A 21,380-nucleotide genomic window follows, 5' to 3' on the forward strand; every position below is an offset into this window, starting at 1 on the left:
GTGGGCTTCTGACTCAGAGCTCAGTGTTTTAGATCATTTCCAGAAATTCCTACATGATAGTGAAAAATCATCCCATCCCTCTCTTCAATATCAATATCTATCAATATCAATATCTATTAATAGACTCTCAAGTTTAGTAGAGAGTTTAGTAGAGAATAAATTAAATATTACAGGCAAGATTTTTTAAAAACTATAATCAATTGTTTAGGAGGGCACTAACCTCAGAAAAGAAACCCATGTAACATATTCCTAGAGGAAGGTAACTTTGGGAGCTAAACTGTGACAAGTTGGTTTTTTTTTTTTTTTTTTTTTTTTGGTGTGGGGAGGAGGAAATGGGTTACTGGTGGGGGGTGGAGGGGGTTGGGGGGAACATGAATTGGTCACTCTGTATTGAACCCGAGTATTTCTTATTTTAATTGACAACACTCATATCTTTGAGCTTCTCATTTAGACTTTGATAAAATCAACTTGCAGAGGCAGATGGCAGGCTGTTATTTTTAATTCACAAGCCATGTTAAATGTATGCCATATGTTATAGAACTTTTCAGGCTCAGCCTTTTGAGTGCTACCACAATAAACTCACCAACTTACAGAAAAGGAAATCTGACAGGAAGAATTATGCACTTGCGGGTTACATTTTTGAAAACTGAAGTCAGTTACTTGTCTCTTTGCCTGATTTAAAGAGGGGGTGGGTGGGGAATAAAAAACGCGCAGCAAAATGAGAAGCCACACATTGAAATGGTAATATCTGTGTAAAAAAGAAATGGGATTAAGGGGTCTGATTGTTGCTCTGTATTCAGAGTGATATGTCACATCAACAGTATGACACCTCCAAAGAATATACGAGGCAGCCTGTTATAATCCAGGAAGGGACTGAAACACGAGTACTCATTTGTGTCCTGCTAATAATGATCCTCTGTAGGGGACTCGTCTCTCCGGCCCTCAGTAGTTCATATGTCAAATAAAAAAAGCTGTATTGGATAGTCTCTAAATCACAATCTGTACTCACGGTTAATCACCGCCATCTTTATAGGGGTCTTATTATAGAAAATTGTTCTTTTCTGGAAAAATTACTCACTTATCAAGACTCTAAATTTCATAGACCATCTTCCAATTGCCTTAATGAAGGCCAACATAGTAGTTATTGAGTTGTTTTTATGCAATCTACCTGTTTCTTTATCTTTATGTCTCAGATGATTTTTGTCCATTACAGGTTTACTATCTGAGTAAATAAGTAAATAAGTCAAACTTGCTACACTAGTAATAAGAATACAAGGAAAGATTCTGGCCACCTGCCTCTGTTCCTCTAGACACAAGTCAGTTCCTAAAGACATGATTCTAGGAACCTGAGTAGGATTTGGGGAAATTCAGGGATCTCTACTCAATGATGAGAAATTTTGTGTCTACTTATTGTAAGATTTAATATGAATATTAGTAATACTAGCTTTCCTATAAAATGAGTTTTTATAAACTTATAAGTTTTATTTTTCTCCTTAAGCAGAATAGCAAATACTTTCTGCTCCATGAGCAAAAGATGAGAGGGGAATGTCAGATGACATCAGAAGTATTTGAACTAGCCTGTTGAGGGTCTAGGGGGTAGAGATGGAAGAATATTCTGCACAAGAAATATAAAAGAAAGGTATGACTTTCAGAAAATAATTTAAAATGCTCTTCTTTTTTTATACAGGTTTCTCATCTTTTCAGTGTTCTCTGTTCTTACTCTTGGAACCCTGAGTATCACAACCATATTTAGTAGGAAGTACAAGAGGTAAGTCAGAATTTACCAGGTGTGTCTTGAGCAGAGTGGATGTAGGTTAAGAGAGTGCCTATTGCTGAGATCTGAGATTCTTTCATAGAGCATTCATTTGTTTGAATTAAGTTGTGCCTTCCCTTGAAGGTAGAGATTGCACAAGAAATGTGCCCTTTTTCATAACTCGGAGTCACCTCTGTATAGCACTTAGGGCCCTCTCTTATTGGAACTTCCTGATTTTTATTCCAACCTTCCACGCTAATGTAGCAGTTCCCTGAGAGGCTTTCTTGCCCCTACCTGCCTTCACTTTCGCCACCACAAACAGCACTGAAGGAGAGTTCTCCTTTATTCCCACACCCCTACCCATACACACACTGTCCATGGCTCTCCTTTTCTTCCACATTTGCATATATACACATACAGGGCTGTGTTAGGCATCCGGTGTGTCCCTGCCGTTGTACAAAATAGGTACACTACTTTCATACATACCTCTTTGTGTGTTTCTTTCCCACTCTCTGAATCTGAATTTCTCAAGGGCAGCAACTCTGCCCTATGTATTTTATTTCCCCAACATCTAGCTGGACCTACTACATAGGAAGGACACAAAGATGTGTTTACTGAGTGAAAAAGATGAATGAAAGTGCAATAAGGTCTGACTTAACAAACAACTCACCTAGTTAGGTCAAGAACTGCCTAGTTTCTAGGTCATTTATTCATTCAGTCATTCATTAGACAACAGTGTCACTATTTACGGTATGGAGGAGGTGGATAACATCAGAACTCACTGTTTACTACTATGCAGAGTTCGCTGTTTGTGTACGTACGTGTGCATGTAAATCTGCACATGTATATTTAGAATGAAATTAACTATTAAACTGGAAATTATTCATTTCACAGTGTTGGTTTAATCATTCCCACTGATCTTTCTGTTGCCTTCAAAGTTTCTAGAACATTTTTATATATAGATATCTGGTCAAAGTGTGCTGCACTGCCAACTGTAGTTGAGATTTAAGAGTCCAGAATAGACGGACCAGATGGGCAGCTTCCCTCACAGCAGAGTTTCCCAAAGTGCATTCAGCAGAATACTTGTTTCATGGGGTGTTAAATGGGATGTTACTAGGTGTTATGAGAAAAGGAACAGAGACAGACGAGAGAGAGAGAGAGAGAGAGAGATTTATATATATAAAATACATATATAATTTATGTGAAAATAAATGGAAATTATATGTATAATATCTAGCATTTTTCATTTATTTTTTCATGAAATTTAAAAATTTTAAAGTATTTTAAAGAACTATTGTCCTATAAAACCTTAGAAAATTGTTGGATTATTAAATGGTAACTAAAAAGCATACTTCGGTCTGATTGTGATACGTCTGCCACATTTCACGAATTCATAGTTTCATGTGGATATGACATATTTGTGAGATCTGAGCTGGTCCTGAATTCTGGTATACATAAGCAATTTTTCTGGATATAAATTGACATCTGGCTTTTGACCACAGTATGATCGATTCCACTTATCATCTTGGTCCCCATTCTTTTCTACTCTTTATCAGGTAGTATCGAACGAGAAAATTGGAAATGGCTCAAGATATTTCAAGCAGAGAGGATTAAATTCAGGGAACTGATTAAAAAGTTTTTAGAAAGTCTTAGCAAATAGGAGAAATAGAAGGAAACTGGAAACAAACAAACAGGGGAGACATTGTTTGTTTAAAATCAAGATCTAAAGCTGCTGAATGATCCTAGGCTGGAGGGACCCTGTCCTCCATACTGAGTTGTTGGAAAAGTTGCTGTTTGTGTCTGCTATAAATGGAACCTCACTGATGCAACTGAGTTGGACTCATCCAGGAGGCTGTACCGACACGGACACTGACGCTGATGAAATTGCCACCAACACCGCTGGAGTCTACAGTCACCTAGAGTTACTCTCAGTTGCCCATGGATGCTACTGCTGCTGCTGGACAGCTGGCCAGAAGGATGGGAAAAAAATGGGATCTCCCTTCTTCCTAATTTTATATCTCCTAGTATTGCCTTCCATTGACCCATCAGAAATTCAGCTAGCAAGGGGGTTTCAGCAATGTGGCATGCAAGCTGTCAGTCAGAGGTATGAAGGAGATTGTAGAAAGGCAAGGATGGAGATAAAAGCCACAGACACTCTAGAGCACAGTCCACTTCTTTGGGCACTTGACATCCATAAATGCCTTTCTATTCATACTTAAGCTTTTACAGGACAAGAAGCACTGAACCTCTACTTTACAGATTTACTACCGCTTTTACAAATAGAGACCCTAAATTTAAGCATTGGTAAAAATCCTTTGAGTTTATAAAATTATCTGCTACATGGGCCCTCTGTGTAAAAGCCTGTGCTTTTTACCTTCATTTGCCTTTTTATGTAGCTTACATTCTAAGGTTCATCACTGTAATTGTTTCCTCACAAATTTTCTCTACTTCCCGGTCTTTAGCTGTTCTCTTTGACAAAACTCAGTCTTACATATGCCCCAATCAGCTAATTTTTTTCTATGCCTAATCTTTTTACATGTAAGCCCTACTGGAGAAAAATCATATAAAGTAGCTGACTTGTATTGGAGTAAGTTAAAATCACCAGCTGAAGTGAGTATTCAGTATGGCCCAGAGCTTCTCTACAAAACTCTTCCTCTACTATGTTCAATGATTACTTCAAAATTTCCCTTCTTAACATTTATTCAATTACATTCGGGGGAAAAAAAGAAACCAACAGTTATAAGTTCTGTCGTTTCCCCCCACCCAAGCCCAAATCTTATATGAATCTGCATCTTTATCTAATTCCCCTTCCATCCTTCTGCCACACACAGAAAAGTGTCCAACATACTCCTGAAGGCTAATACCTTCTGTAAACCCAACATCTCTATTTCTCAAAATCTCTGCTTCAAAAAATATATTCACCACCATTATTTCAATCTCCACCTCTGCATTATTCCCATCACTAGATAAACTAATATAAAATTTTAAATCACAAAACAAAGCAAAACAACCTTCTATTGTCTTTCATTACCTTTTGGCTATTTTCTGTATTATAATTCATAAGCTGCCTAACTATACTGCTTGTCTCCTCATTTTCAAGGTCCTTTTCTCTGCGCCCTACCTTGACTTCTGTTATCAGCACCCTCCTGAGACTGCTTATGCCTACCAACCAGTGAACTCCTTTTAAGGAAATTCAGTGGACATTTTCATGTTCATCATACTTGGCCCGGTTGACCACTTCCTTCATCTTGAAATTTATTCTTATTTTTTGTTTGTTTGTTTCCCAAAATAGCTTCTCTCTGAAAAAGCACTTCCTTCCATATGTTGATCTTTAGGTTTGTATCTTAGGAGGATGTTCTCCTTATCTATAGTCTTTTCCTAAAAGATTTCATTAATTCCTAAGGCTCCTGATGACTCTAAAATCCCATCTCCAGCCAAGAGCCAGCCTCTGAGCTCCAATACATAACTAAATACATAACTGAATTCTTCACAATTCCACTTACATATCTCTCAGGCATCTCAAAATAAAAATCTCTAGGGGCACCTACGTGGCTCAGTGGGTTAGAGCCTCTGCCTTCGGCTCAGGTCATGATCCCGGGGTCCTGGGATTGAATCCCACATCAGGCTCTCTGCTCAGCAGGGAGCCTGCTTCCTCCTCTCTCTCTGCCTGCCTCTCTGCCTACCTGTGATCTCTGTCAAATACATAAATAAAAATCTTTAAAAAAAAGAAATCTCTAAAATGGAGTCCATGGCTTTCTCTTCTAAATCTATTTCCTCCACCATCTTCCCCATCCCAGAAAATGGTCCTATCTACTTGCAAAACCAGATGTTTGAGACTTATCCTTATTATTCTGTTTTTAATCTTCCTCATTCATTTCACCAGTATGACCTATGAACTCCACAGGAACCATTTCTCTCCATCTTCATTGCTATCTAATATATCCAAGTTTCCATCATCTCCCAAATAAAGTCCACCCTCTTACTATGCTCCATAAGGTAGTAGATGATAATAGTCTTGATATATCTCTCCTGACTCTATCTCCAGTTTTATTCTTTTCATTTACTGCCTCTCAGCATCCTGGGATTCCTTTCAGTTTCTCAAATACATCAGTCTCTTCTCTGCTTTAGGATCATTTGTACTTCCGTCTTTTCTGCCTGGAGCTCTCTTCCTCTGATACTCCAAATGCTCACATTTTCTTGTCCTTCTTATCTAGTCAATGATGTTTCCTCATTGCCTTACTTAGCCTTACTTAATATCAGGACCCTATTACAGTATTTATTTTACTTCCATCCTAGCACCTATTTTAATCTGTGATTATGTAATTTTGACTTTATGGATTGATTGGGTCACTTTCTAGGTTGCAAGCTCCAGAAGACAGGAAACTTGTCAATTCCATTTAGTGACAGAAAGTCTAGTACCTGGCACATAATAGGTATTCAACAACATTTGGTGGAAAGAATGAAAAGCATGAAGATATCTGAATGCAATTGTAGACAGGTCTTGATAAAGGAATGTGATTGATTTAATTTCATATGCCGAGCTCTAATGAAAAACCTAAATAGGGAATTGCTTAGTTTTGAAAATTAAATAGAGGAAAGTAAGATTTTTCCACTGAGATTTGGACATTAATCATCTGTGACCTATATCAAGCTTGTCCTCACAGAAGACACTGTTTGTCAGCCCAACGATGAAGAGGATTTGAAGTTAATTGCTCCTGAGGACATACTATATGAAACTGTTGGCAAGTGTCTATTAAGATTATTAGTTTATCTTAAAATGTCTTTGCTTTTACATATAGTTTATTCATAGACACAAAATTATGGATTTTGCTTCACTTTCTCTTATAAAAGAGGGCGGAAATGTTTGATATTATTGAAAGTATTGGGGAGAAACCAAGACAAATTCCACTTTGAATCATCTGTCTCTCTTTTCTCATAAAGTGGAAATGAAATAGAAATAGGGATGTTTGAGAGGTAACAAAATGCATTATTTTCCTTGGACTAACAATTCTAGGGGTTGGGCAGAGGTTGGGTACTGTTGTTCTGTTAACTTAAGTAGATAAAGGGCTGTATGAAAACTCTTCCTTGCTTTATTCTGTCAAAACTCTTGCAGTTTCCATGGAAATCAGAGCAGAAAGGCCACTGACATGCAGCCATGGTGAGTGAGTTCTCCCTGACATACTTTGGTTGCTTATAGACAGGGGTTTGTAGACTCAACTACTAATTTAAAGTATATTTATCTTTTAGTGTTTTGCCCATTTTAAAATTTTTATTTCTTTAACTGTGCCATTTTCCCAGGATCATTAAAAAGAGAGAAATGGGAAATAAAAGAAGAGAAACAAAAATTATGCAAGAAGATCTCTCCACGACTTTTATTTTAGTACACTTCTCTGGGTCTATTGAGGACTATGAGGAAAGGGTGAGGAATTTGGGAGACTTATTCACACTTTGCCTGTATGTTAAGAGTGATGGACACCACTCTTACTGTCACCCCTCTCTCTCCCCACAAGATAGAATGAATGGCAGTTTGAATGGTAATAAGGAAAAGAGGGGCAAATTTTGAAGAACTCTGTGGTATTGCTCAAAAAAAGAATGAGTGGAGACCAGGCAGAGAAATGACCCTGGAGAAATGACTGACAACGAGGCCCACTGAGCTCTTTATTATTTACTGCATTTTTTATTTACATCATAGCTTATATATTTTCTCTTGAGAGTCTTTGCAAAATGTGAGCCCCAAAACTCTAAAAGGCACCTATTCAGAGGAAATGAGACCTGGTTTTCAAATGATCAGAGTGCAGCTTATCTCTTATTGATTTTTTCTCATTTATTTCTGTTTCCTTAATTGAGATTCATCATTGATACCTGGAGTTTAAGATCATTGCATTTTGCCCTATGGTTTAAACTTTTATAATTATTAAATTATAACCAACCAGGAATTCTTGGAGACTATCTTAACTATTTCAAACATAGTATTTTTCATTTTAAATTACTAATTTTGAGTTCTTTCCTTTCCACAGTACTGTGTGGAACACAGAATTTGATTCAGTACACTAAATGCAGACCACAAGTACTAATATAGCCAAATTTGGCTCTGAGTTCTTTAGCATTCAGGCAATAGTGTTATTGGTATTAAAAGACAGAGTCCTAAAGACAAAGAATGTCAGTTGCTCAGAAGAAGTTTCTTTGGTCCTGGGAACCCAGATAGGGGTGACAGGGATTTTTACACAAAGTAGACAATCTTTAATAGAGATAAGTATAGAGCCAAGGGCAAATTTTATATGCTGAATCTTATATAATCCTATATAGTCCTTCAATACATTTGGCCACAAAAGCTGGAGTAAAATTCAGTAATTGCAAACACATGGAAGCCAAAGAATGTGGTCCAGGGAATACTTTGGGTTCATGTAATAATAAAAATATACTGTACTAAGGGAAGTATGCCATATTTCAGAAGCACTATGATATAATCCCAGAAAAAAAGTTAATTTTCTCCTATTCCACTAGAAGATAATAAAATAATAAGCTGGACTATATTTTTAGCCTTTTTGTGGGCAAAACTGGAGGAACACTAATTCCTTATTGTTTGAGAAACTAACAAAATAAAAGTATTTTTTTACCATAAAATTAGTTTATAATTGTCTTATTTTAAAAGAAAACAAATAGAAACATCAGTAGGTGATGTTGAAACATCATCAGATGATTCAAAAGGGACCATTTTCTGTCTCCGATGGCTATACATTTCAAAACATACACATTCAAACACACACACACACACACACACACACACATATGCACAAAGCCAAACAAAGAATTGCTGATTGATGCTAAGCTGAATATTTTATTTTTAGATTATAATTGAAGGAATTTGATTTACAATTTAAACAAGTGATATTTTTACAAAAGAAAAGATTTTTTTTTTCTCCTATGTATTTTTGGTAAAGGACAGAATTCCCTTTAGGAATGAAATATAGCTGGAGATCCATCCATTTTCTCTTTTATCATGGAAACGTATTCTAGCCTCTATAAATCTCACAAATCCCTTAAAAATCATGAACATAAGCTGACTATATTATAATATTTGGAGAACTCAACTAGAGGGAAGGTCTTCTTTGTAGAAGTTTTGCTGAAAGGTGCTGGACTTCCTGGAGGTATTTATACTCCATCCATTTTTTTTTTCGGGGGGGGCGGGGTATGTGGGGCTCGATTCCATGACCCTGAGACCATAACCTGAGCTCAAATCAAGAGCCAGACACTCAACCAACTGAGCCACCCAGGCACCCCTATACTCCATCCATCCTAACTCAGATTATGATATACCATCTTAACTATTACTGAAGTTTTATTCACTGGATCAAAATAAAATTAAGCTTAAGCCAAATATAACTTTTTTACATTTAATACATGTTAAAGCTTTCCTCTCACCTTTGAACATCATAACAAAGCTGGGATTTTCCACCTTCCCCAGTTTTAGTAAAAACCAGTATTAGTGATATACCATAGGCTTTCGTTGTCTCAAAGTGACAGTATAGTCAGGTAATCCAGATATATCTAAACCCTCCTTTGTCAATGCTGCCTCTTTGCTGTGAGACTTCTAAGGTAGCTGCATATATAAGGTATAATGTGAATGGAAATCAAGGTGCCCTACTTTCAAAAGTTTTCACTGAACATCTACTTTATGCCAGGAACTGTCCTAGGTGCTACTGCAGTGAACAAGGTGACAGAAATGCTTTGTTGTAGTGCTTACAATCTATTAAGCAAGTCAATAAAACATGAAATATGTCAGACTGACTCAAAACAGTAACAACAGTAATCTAGATTATTTATTAAATATTTTAATATTAAAATTAATATTAATAATAAATAAAAATAAAATTAATAATAATATTTTAAATATTAAATATTTCTGAAATTTCTTATTCCAAAGCAGATGTCTATCTTAGAACTGACTTCAAGTATGTGAGTTAGGCTCATCTTTTATCCAAACTTTCACTGTAGCCCCAGCTGGCCACCACGCTCACAGTGATGAACACAGTCTACCTACAGCACAAGAGAGAGGAAAAGCAGAGTCCTTTTACAGTGGTGATCTTGCCCACTATTATACCTATAGACCCTCTAGCATCCTATTAGACCAATCGAATTTTCAGTTCCTTTTTGGGATAGAACTGGTGTACTGGAAAGGGAGTGACCCTCTGAGTTAAAAGCAATACAGAGAGAACTAACCCTCCCACCCCCACCCTTTCCCTGCCACACAAGAACCCATGCACTGTGGTTCTCGTGTAAGGACTTCTTATCCAAGCAACAAAAGAGTCCACCCTATTTGGGCTGCCCTCCCCCACAAACACAGAAGAGCAACTGTAGTGTTCATTGGATTCATTCTCTGGAAATACAGCTGATGCGACTATGAATGCCCACATCGAATAGTTTGTCTATGCTCCGCACCAAGAAAACCTCCCTTCCATGCATTCCCACAGCCTTGTTTTCTCTTTTAAATTTTTATAGTCGATTTATTTTGTTTAAATATTGAGTAACAAGGATAAGGTTTTCCTCTCCCTAAGATTACAGTCCTAGAGTCAGGTAAAACTTTTGTGGCGTACGTGGCAATCATTTTAGGAATATGTAATTTCTCTTAGACTGGCTGCTCCTAGTGCACGTGATCAGAAGCACTCACGCACTCACGAAGAAGACGTCAGAAGCCAAGCCAAAGAGGCAGCACATCCGCCTTGTCTAGTGAAGGTAAGCGGGCTCGGGAGGGAATCTCTCTCGCTCTCTCTCCTGCCCGCCCTCCCCTCTCTTGCTTGCTTATTCTTTCACTCTCTTACTCTCTCATTAATTCAGCTTTCAGGGCTACTGCAGCAATTGGGGGATTTTATCTTTTCATCTCATTAATCACTTGTGGGTTGCTGAGGAGAGCTCTATTAATACCTGGTCAAAAGACAGGATAATCCATAACATCTTCTAGCAGAGGCAAAGCCAGCTGGGGAGCCAGGGTGTGACTATGTAACCAGGCTGAAGTAACTGACGCAAACTAACCTGAGGCATCTCTATAGAAAACCTGGGGGCTCTGCTAACGTGATTCAAGTTGGTTTTACACTCCTAACATTTCTGCCTTGTATCTTCTCTCTTTCTTACTGCTCTGGCACTGTGGGATCCTCGGAGTTCTCCAGAGGCCTGCTTGACCCTTCCCCTGTCCCACTAACTGCTCCCTCAAATCTGTGATTCTGATTTTTTTTTTTTTAAAGTATCATGCCTTCCACAACTTTCACTGTGGCTAAACTTTTAGTTAAGATGTTGGAATTTGAAAATGAAATCATATTAGTTTACTTGAAACTCCTGAAAACCCGTATGGGTTGCTGCTCTTCAATCATTTCATCACTAAAATCTTCCATGGCTCTCACAAAAAGCTCCATGTATTACGTGTTAACAAATGCATTTTGTCATTTTTTTTTTAAAGATTTTATTTATTTATTTGACAGACAGAGATCACAAGTAGGCAGAGAGGCAGACAGAGAGAGAGAGGAGGAAGCAGGCTCCCTGCTGAGCAGAGAGCCCGATGTGGGACTCGATCCCAGGACCCTGAGATCATGACCTGAGCCGAAGGCAGCGGCTTAACCCACTGAGCCACCCAGGCGCCCCCATTTTGTCATTTTTTAAAAATCACAGACATTATATAGCTGCTAAATAGATTATGTGATGCAGGAGATCAACACACTAAGCTGATACATTTCCAGCCAAATGTAAAAGACCCTGTCATTTTAATTTTTACAAATTTCTCAGTGGGAAATAGAAGAGACACACTAGATCCTTCCAAGTACTGACCATAGCTTGGGGATTCCCATAACCTGCTTCATGGATCTCTAGAACAGATGGCAGCCTTGGCTGATGTGGCCTAGGTTTCACACTTCCCAAAGAACCAAAGATACAGTTCTAATAATGAAGAGCTTTCATTCTGGAAAGTTCGACAAACAACGTTTTATGCTGTTACTAAAAGAACTGTGAGTAACCTATAGTAAAGAGACTCAAAGATTAAGGTTTAAAGTTGGATTACAGTGAGTGGAGTAGCTAGTTAGATCAAGCTGTACTGCCATATATATATATTTGTATATTTAAAAAAAATTAAATAGAATTTGAATATGACTATCACATGCTTAGAAAGAATAACTGCTGACTACTGACTAGAGTTGGTGTTTCTGTGGTTCCTCCTCTTGAATCTGTGCTCTACCATATTTGTTCTAAACCTTGCACCCAAACTGGCATCTGGGACCATGGTTTCCCACTGAAATTTACTGTATTTGGTGTACTTCAACTTTGGTGTGCCATAGACTACTGTGTGGCCTGATAAAGGCCACAAATCCCCCAGTACCACTGAGATTTTGTCTCTCAGAGGCATAACTGAAAGAAATGATAACTTCCAGTGTTTAGTGAAAATAAGGATGCAATTTTTCCCCACCTAAATAGCTGGACTCCTTAAATTCTATCTTGGATCAAAGACCCCCCGCAAGTATAACCCCCCCCCTTTTTAAAGTTAATTGAGGTATAGTGAAGATTGGGTCTAGATGAAGTTGCATATAGAAAGATAATACTTGGGGCCTCTGGGTAACTCAGTTGATTAAGCATCTGCCTTCAGCTCAGGTCATGATGTCCAGGTGGTGGGACTGAGCCCTGCATCGGGTTCCCTGTTCAGTGGGGAGTTTGATTCTCCCTCTCCCTCTGCCCTTCCCCACTCTACCATTTGTGCTCTCTCTCAAATAAATAAAATCTTAAAAAAAAAAGAAAAAAGACAATGGTTTGTTTCAGCTATTTTCATCTACAAAATCCACCCCATTATTTCAGAGCCAGAAATAGAAGTGGGTTGCTAACACTACTCTGCCTTTACAGTCCTGATTTCCAGTCTGTATTTTCACTTGTTTTGGAGCTACCTAATTTAGACTTCTTTATTATGTCTACAGTTAATGTGTGCCCACTGTCCCTCAGACCTGGTTCTATAAAATGCTTTGTGTTTAAAAAAAAAAAAATCTCTTTCCTTTGTATTCTCAGTTGTCCTCTGACTTCCCTGTATGTTGACATTTAGTCTGTCTCCTGGCTACCCACTATTGCTCTACCTCTGAGGAATGGCCCATCTCCAGCTCCACAGAGGAATGTGGACAAATGAGAAGAGAATGTGTTAATTAGGGAGACTAGAAACTTAATGAAAATTTGACACGGTACTTTGCCGTTTGCTATGACTTCCTTTTTGGCAGAGTTACGCAGTGAATAATTTTAACTGTATTATGAGTTGATGCAATTTACAATACAATGTTTGTTTATATTTGGGAATGTAATAGAGAGCCCTTAATGTAGTTCAGGTCATCAGCCCCATTTAAATTTCTGCAATGGCTCCTAATAACTAGGATATAGCAATAGACCAAAGTCTAGCACCCTGGAGTGATCTGGCTCCATGTTGCATTTAGTTGACAGATAATATACAGGTCATTCTGTTTACTTATGAGACAACAGACCCTTCACTTTCCTTGATGAATCAAATTTACTCCCTTAAACATATTCTATGTGTCTCTCTAAGTTTTCCAAAATTTTATTTAGGAGGAAACATACACATATTAGCTGATTACACTGGATTTATAACTAACTTGGTTTAGGTGGTAGAACCTCTATAATAGAGAGAAATTTGCAACACACTTTGTAACTAGATAATAATCTTGCTCATTTTTTAGATGCACGGTGACCAAACCAATGCTGATAGATATCCTATTGCACTCTGGGCTTATCTGTCCAAACTTGGCATCAGAATGGAAAAAGAAAGCATATAGAGAAGGGGGGGGGCATCATGGACTTGGACATAATACTGTAGGAATACCGTTTGAAGGAACTGGAGTATTTATCTTGGAAAATGACAGTGGCGGTTAAGAATCAGAGTAAGTGTTTTGAGTAAGTGGGCTTCCATCTTGAAGGAGCCATTGAAGGACTCCTTTGAACTATATTGTTGCTATATCTTAGTGGAGGTAAATTAGTTGAAAAGATACCTGCAACTCATTTTTGCTCATAGATTCAACTTATGTTAAATATTCTTCCAGCATTCCAAATTTAGAAAACATGATGGCTATGAGTTTTATGTTCCTTTATTATTTTGATGTATCCCAGGAAGGGAGTGTTTTTGTTCGCACAGCAGGGCGAATTCTGGGAGGTGTTCTCTCCTTTTCTATTTTTTGGATGATTTTATGAAGAATTAGTATTAATTCTCTAGATTTTTTTTTTTTTTTTTTTTTTTGGAATTCACCACTGAAGCCATCTGGGCCTGAGATTTTCTTGGTGCTTTGTGTTTTGGTTATCATTTAGTGTCATATCTTGTTATAGGTCTATTCAGATTGCTTCTCGAGTAAGCCTTAGTATTTTGAATCTTTCTAAGAGTTTGTCCCTTTTTTCTAAGTTATTTAACTTACTGGCATACAACTTTTCATAGTCATCACTAATGTTCCTTTTTTATTTCTGTAAGGTCATAGCAATGTCACATATTTTATTTTTTTAATATTTTGTTACTTGGCACAGAGAGTGAGTGAGAGAGCACAAGCAGGGGTAAGGACAGAGGGAGAGGGAGAAGCAGGCTCCTTGCTGAGAAGGGAGCCCAAAGTGGGGCTTGATCCCAGGACCCTGAGATCATGACCTGAGCAGTTAAGCAGCTGAGGGGAGATGCTTAACTGACTGAGCCTCCCAGGAGCCCACCTCTTTTATTTCTGATTCTACTAATTGGAGTCTGTTCTCTATATTCCTTTCCTACCCTCCTTCTTCCCAGCCCCCCAAACCCCCACCATCAATCTAACTAAAAGTTTGTCAATTTTGATCTTTTCAAAGAACCAGCTTTGGCCTTATTGTTTTTCTCAAATCTTTCCTCTTCTCTAGTTGATGAATTTTCATTTTAATCTTTATAATATCCTTTCTTCTCTTGCTTTCAGTTTAGTTCATTCTTCTTTTTCCCATATTAGTTTATGTTACTAACCTGAGATCTTTCATCTTTCTTAAATATAAACATTTACAGCTTTATAGCTTTAAAGTTTTTAGTAGCACTACTTTAGCTGCATCTTATGATTTTGTATATGTTGTACTTTTATTTTGATTCACTTCAAAGTATTTTCTGATATCATTTTTGATTTACTCTTCGGCCTATTGGTTAAGTATGTGCATTATTTAGTTTTCACATACTTGTTAGTTTTCCAGCTATCAGTTTTTTACTTCATTCTATTGGGGTCAGATAATATAATTTATATTTTTGCTACCTTTTTAAATTAATTAAGGTTTCTTTTATGGCCTCACATATCTTAGAGAATGTTCCATGTGCTCTTGAGAAAAATGTATACTCTGTTGTATTGGGCAGAGTGTTCTAAAAATGTCTCTTGACTTCAGTTGGTTTATAGTTATTTAACTCTTCTTTTCCCTTGTTGCTTTTTTCTCTAGTTGTACCTACTATTGAAAGTAGATCCCATCCATTATTAAGTTTTTTCCTCAAAATATTCCCAGTTTTATCATAACTTCATTGAGTTGTGATTATAACACGTGCTTATAGTTTCTCAAGGGTGAAACAACATTAGTTAAGTCAAAACTCCTGAATTTTAATATTCCGTTCTTCAAAATGTAATACTAACCTTGTATTATTTGTTTTGAAAGGATGATGTTTGGATTGTACCTTATAATACATACGAAGGTATTTTGTAATTACCTAGACTGCCATAATATTGATTCTCAGCTGGGGACAATTTTGCTACCATGTGACATTTGGCAATGTCTAAAGACATTTTTTTTTTTTTAAGATTTTATTTATTTATTTGACAGAGAGAGGTCACAAGTAGGCAGAGAGGCAGGAAGAGAGAGAGGAGGAAGCAGGCTCCCTGCTGAGCAGAGAGCCCGATGCGGGACTCGATCCCAGGACCCTGAGATCATGACCTGAGCCAAAGGCAGAGGCTCAACCCACTAAGCCACCCAGGCGCCCCTAAAGACATTTTTGATCATTACAACTTGGGTGGTGATACTGACATTGGTGGATGGAGATCAGGATTGATGCCGAGCATCTCACAAGGCACAGGTGAGCTCTCTTCAACACAGCATTATCTGGTTCACAATGTCAACAGTTTCACTGTTAAGAAACCCTATGCTACACATAGGCGACCCAGCTTTTGCAGAAAAAAAGCTAAAAAAAAAATAAATGAGTGGTGTTTATAAAACCACAGAGGGTATGGATAAGGGGATGTTAACTTTAGTCTTATGTCATGAATGTCTTAAAAAAGGATATATCCATAAGCTGTCAAACAAACAAACAACAGTTGAAAAAATACATTTACTGAGTGGTTTTACATTATCCATATTATAATTAAGTAATTTATATATGCAAAATAAAAATTTCAGGTCTCCTGTTTTTCCCACAATGACTAGTACAATAGTGGTACAAACATTGGGGAGAAAAAGGCGGTATGGGTTTAGATTCTCATATTAAAAGCATATATATAAACTTACAAGGAAAAATTTAAAAGATTAAGAAGTACATTGAAAGAAAAGATAAAATATAAGACGTGTTTGTCTGCTCAAATCAGAGGATTGAGTTACAAAGAGGAAGATGGATATTTTTGCAGCCCGAACAGAGCTTCTCTAGTTCAAAGGGCTAATGAACAGGTACCTAAAGGAAGCACAATGGGGGAGATACTTGAAAAAGCTAACTTCTCCCATGCCATCCAACCAATCATACTTCCTAAAAATAACCACTGTTAACATTTTGTGTTTTTCTAGAAAAACTGGGTGCAGTTTTAAAAACTAGTAAATGCACGGAAAACTGTGGAGATGGGTTTACGTGAGTTCAGGGCAAGATGTTTCCATTCTGTTTATTAATGGAAGCCTGGGATGTTTTAGAAAAGACCTTTGACTTTTTTATTATGCCACAGTGAAAGGCAACTCTGATATACCTCAGTATTTTTTATCAGTTACAGTCCCAGAAGCAGAATGTAGTTCTGAGCAAGTGTGGCATTTGGTTGTCATTATTACTCTGATTATTCTGGTCTTATTATTTGGTTTGCAATACTCGCAAATCTAATTCACCCCTACACCTATCCTGCAAGGACATAAACAATTTCAATTACTAAACCATATCTCTGGTATATTCATTTCAGTCAAACTCTAAACTTAGCTAAGTCTTTCAGGAGCTTTAATGTTTTCAAAAGCTCCTTAGAAAATCTTTCAGGCAAAGGAGACTTAGAGTCACACATTCCAAAGCTGAGCAGTCAATGAGAATGCAGATAATAAGAACTTAGCAGACCATTAGCATGCAGCTGCTTCATTCCTTAGAGAATAATTTTTTATACAAGTGGACCTCATTCTTTCTGGGCTGCATTTTACAGCAGAACACCTTAGGAACAGACATCACTGGCAAGATTTTCAGTACAATGCACCATCCTTGGAACTTTTCAAATCGCCCACCCTCAGTCTTGCGTGTGATAAAGAACCATGAATTTCATGGAATTCTTTTTTTTTTTTTTTTTTTTTATGATAGGCCACTAATCACTCTTGATCCTATGATAAATTTAAATACTAACTAATCCACTTTGAATAGGGATTAAGCTTCAATGTAGAAGGAAAGGATTCATTAGAATTCATTACATCAATTTGTCATTTGAATGATGCATCTTCTAAATAAGATACTGCTGTTTCTAGTGATTGTTAACTGGGAGCCTAAATATCCTCATTATTCATTAATGGAAATGGTGATAAAATCTGTAATAATTGAGGGAATGTTTGTGTGCCTCCTCCTCCTTTAACTTCTTGAATTGTCTAACAGTTATTATTTTTAAGACAAACAATGCCAAGATAGAACCATCATCATGGCAGAAGGGAAAATAAAACAAATTCAAATTCCTTGTCAAGGATAATTTGATGTGCATGAAAAATGGAATGCATATTATAGACTTCCTTATTTGATGTATGCTTTATTCTTGTTGGACTCATTGTTGTCAAATAATTTTACAAATTTGGTATAGAAATCAGATTGAATAATCATCTATCACTGCCATATTTTCCATATCTGGAATGAAAACATCCAGCATTACTGAGCTAAAGTTGAATAATAGCTTCCAAACCTGAGTAATATTTCATTCCAAACAATTGTTACTAATGGTACAATGATTTAACTTCTGATCTTCAGAATGAATTAGACATTTCTCTTTCCCACTTAAAAGACTTCTGTAAGTAGTCAGTCATTTGAGAACTGAATAAAGAACATGAAATGTCCTGGGGCCTTAGTGCCTATCAAAGTATTTCACTCAACCTAAAAAACTAAATCATGGTCTTTAATGGAGTCAATTGTCTTAAATTTTAATTCTGTACCTTATATAGGGTATCATCAAACTTGTTGCTTAGTATTTTTATTCTACTGACTTTTATGGCTTATTAAAATGATTTTTGAAAATGACATAATGGGAGGGCTTACACAGCACTAGGTAGATGCCAGGCACTATGCTAGTGCTCGGGAGGTAATTTATTTAGTCCCCACAACAGCCTTTTAATGCTGTCAGGTTAGGACTCTCATTTTAGGGGGACCTGAGTGGCTCAGTCAGTTAGGCATCCCAACTCTTGGTTTTGACTTAGGTCATGATTTCAAGATTGTGGGATGTGCTCTGTGTAGGGCTCTGTGCTCAGCAGGGAGTCTGCTTGAGATTCTGTCTCTCCCTCTCCCTCTGCCCCTTCCCATCTCTGAAATAAAAAATAGAATAAATCTTCAGAAAGAAAAAAAAAAAGACATCTCTTTTCATAGGTGAGACACATGAGGCTCAGAGTGGTTAAACAACTTGTCCAAGGTCACACAAAGAGTTAACAGTGGAACTGAGATTCGAACCTAGGTGACACAGCAGTAGAGTTCATGCTTATATTTGCAATACTGCCTTAGTGACTGTGTTCTACCGATGATCAATTTCCTATACGTATGGGCATGATTCTTGACTTCCATAATGGAATAATCTCTTAATTACTCTTCTTCAGCTCATGACTGAGTTCTTTGTAATCTTATGCCTTAAAAGGAAACCAACCCATTTTTATAATCCTAAAGCTGGTACCAGTGCAAAATGACACGATTGCAGGCAATTTCCAGAAAATTTCTTCAACTCTTCTATTTATCTTCTTCACTATCTTTTTCCCATCAGTTAGGTCCTAATAGAGTTGACCTTTTTGATGTTGTCCCCTGTTCCTTCACAGATCACAGCTTATATACTCACTCATCTCTTCAATTTTTTTTTTTTTTTGGCTCCTAATTTTACATATCATATTTCTCTTACCTTTCTCAGTTTAAATATACTACATTCAATTATTAGATGTTAGACGTAATTGACTAGTTTATTCTATGGTAATGGATACACCCTGAAATTTCAGTATCTTAACAAAATAAAGGTTCTTTTTTCTCTTTCAACTCTGTTTTTTTCTTTTTAAGATTTTATTTTTTATTTATTTGGCAGAGAGAGATTACAAGTAGGCAGAGAGGCAGGCAGAGAGAGAGAGAGGAGGAAGCAGGCTCCCTGCTGAGCAGAGAGCCCTATGTGGGACTCGATCCCAGGACCCTGAGATCATGACCTGAGCCGAAGGCAGCGGCTTAACCCACTGAGCCACCCAGGCGCCCCTCTTTCAGCCCTGTTATCAGGGGTCTGTGGTCTCCAAGGTCTCCACAGTAGAAGACAGGGATGATGGAGACATTCTGATTCTTAACTGCTTTCACCCGAAAGTGGCATATGTATTCGTCAAAACTAGTCTATGGGGGCACCTGGGTGGCTCAGTGGGTTAAGCCTCTGCCTTCGGCCCAGGTCATGATCCCAGGGTCCTGGGATGAAGCCCCACATTGGGCTCTCTGCTCAGCAGGGAGCCTGCTTCCCCTCTTTCTCTGCCTGCCTCTCTGCCTACTTGTGATCTCTGTCAAGTAAATAAAATCTTTAAAAAAACAAACAAACAAACAACAAAAACTAGTCAATGGACCCAATTTAACTGCAAGGAGACTGGGAAACATAGGAGAGCACATGGAGTATCTGGTGAGCTTTAATAATCTTTCCTAAGACTTCCAAATGTTTTGATGTATAAATTATAAAACTGCCTTTTAATTTTATCCTGAGAATGAGTTTATAACCCTAAAGCAACAAAACTATTGCTTCAATTGTGTCGTTGGGGAACTCTTGTTTAAATCATTCTAAGATGGACGAGCTGGACCGATTATCTAGGCTTACATCATCATTTCCCAAAGAATGGAAGCGACACTTCAGTTAGGAAGTTCTTTTTAAATAAGAGAAATTCTTACTATGCATATATGTTTGTATCCTCCTAAGATAACGAAGGTAGACATTTATTTTTTAAAAATGTGAGGTTATTTCTTCTCAGAATATAAATAATGTCCTTGTGGAAACTGATTGTAGAAAAAAACAACAAAAAACTTTTTTTAGCCTAGTTAAAGGAACAGCTGTCTTATAGAATGGATCTCCAACTTGAATCTTCCCTGAATGCCTAAAACCTTCACATAGTGACTTTCATCTGAAGTTCTCAAATGTACATGAACATTTATATTCTTGGGCTTTCAGAATTAAGTGATACCACCCTTTAAATTTCTACTCTTGTTACTATATCAGATAATGATACCTGATAAAGAATACTGAAATAATAATTATGGGTTACTGACACTTGATATAAAGAGAAAATAAGTCTTAAGTTGATCAGTTATTTGTCTATATTTGCTCAAATCAAATGATCTGCTTGGAGGACAACTTTAATGAATGCATATTTGTAGAACTCTTAGAAGAGTGACTAATGCATAGTAAGAAAAATATAATGAAATCAGCTTCAAATTTTTTAATTTTCATTTTTGATCCTTTATCTTAAATATTTTAAGATGAATTTTTGATAGTGATAGTGCTTGTCTTTAATTCTGGTTTTATTTATCAATGGTGGATAGAATGTATAACCTGTTAATGGAAAATGGCTTTACATAAAATTTATTGTGGTAATTACATTATCTTGTTTTATTTCACTGAGAAATTAGAGGAATATAATTTTTGTTCCATTTTTCTAGCATTTATAGACTAAGTCTAATGTATTAGTGCTTTTTAAAAGTTCGTATCAAAATATTATTGTCAAAATTGAAGAGGATAGCAAGATTACATTTTTGCCACTAATTATGCAAATAGACTCAGCAGGAGACAGCTTATGTAAAGTCAGGCATTCCAGGGATTCACACTGACCTTCCCACAAGAACTTCAAGGGCTGAATATAAATACCTTCACTGCCCTGAAATTTGTCGAGTCAAATCCTCTCTTTCAAACCCTGCACAATAGAAGTCTTGGGTCCCCACCAAGTCCTTGTTTACATATTTAAGCAGATTTTCTTTCCTTTGTTTCCCTTTTGAAAACTTGGCCCTGCCTTTTGGCATCCTTGTTACCCACTCCTTTTCAGAGGCTGATGATTTTTCTGGTTGGAAGATAGTGAGGGTCATAGTTTGTATAGAAGATGCCAGACACACCACTAAATTATCAGGCATAAAATGACTATGGATCTTCTTCATTCACTACAACACAGTAGTAATTCTCCTTCACCAGAAAGGAAAATCTTTTTGACTATGATTTAGCAATTTCTG

The sequence above is a fragment of the Neovison vison genome, chromosome 9 (assembly GCF_020171115.1).
Source record: "Neovison vison isolate M4711 chromosome 9, ASM_NN_V1, whole genome shotgun sequence".
Classification (NCBI taxonomy): Eukaryota; Metazoa; Chordata; class Mammalia; order Carnivora; family Mustelidae; genus Neogale; species Neogale vison.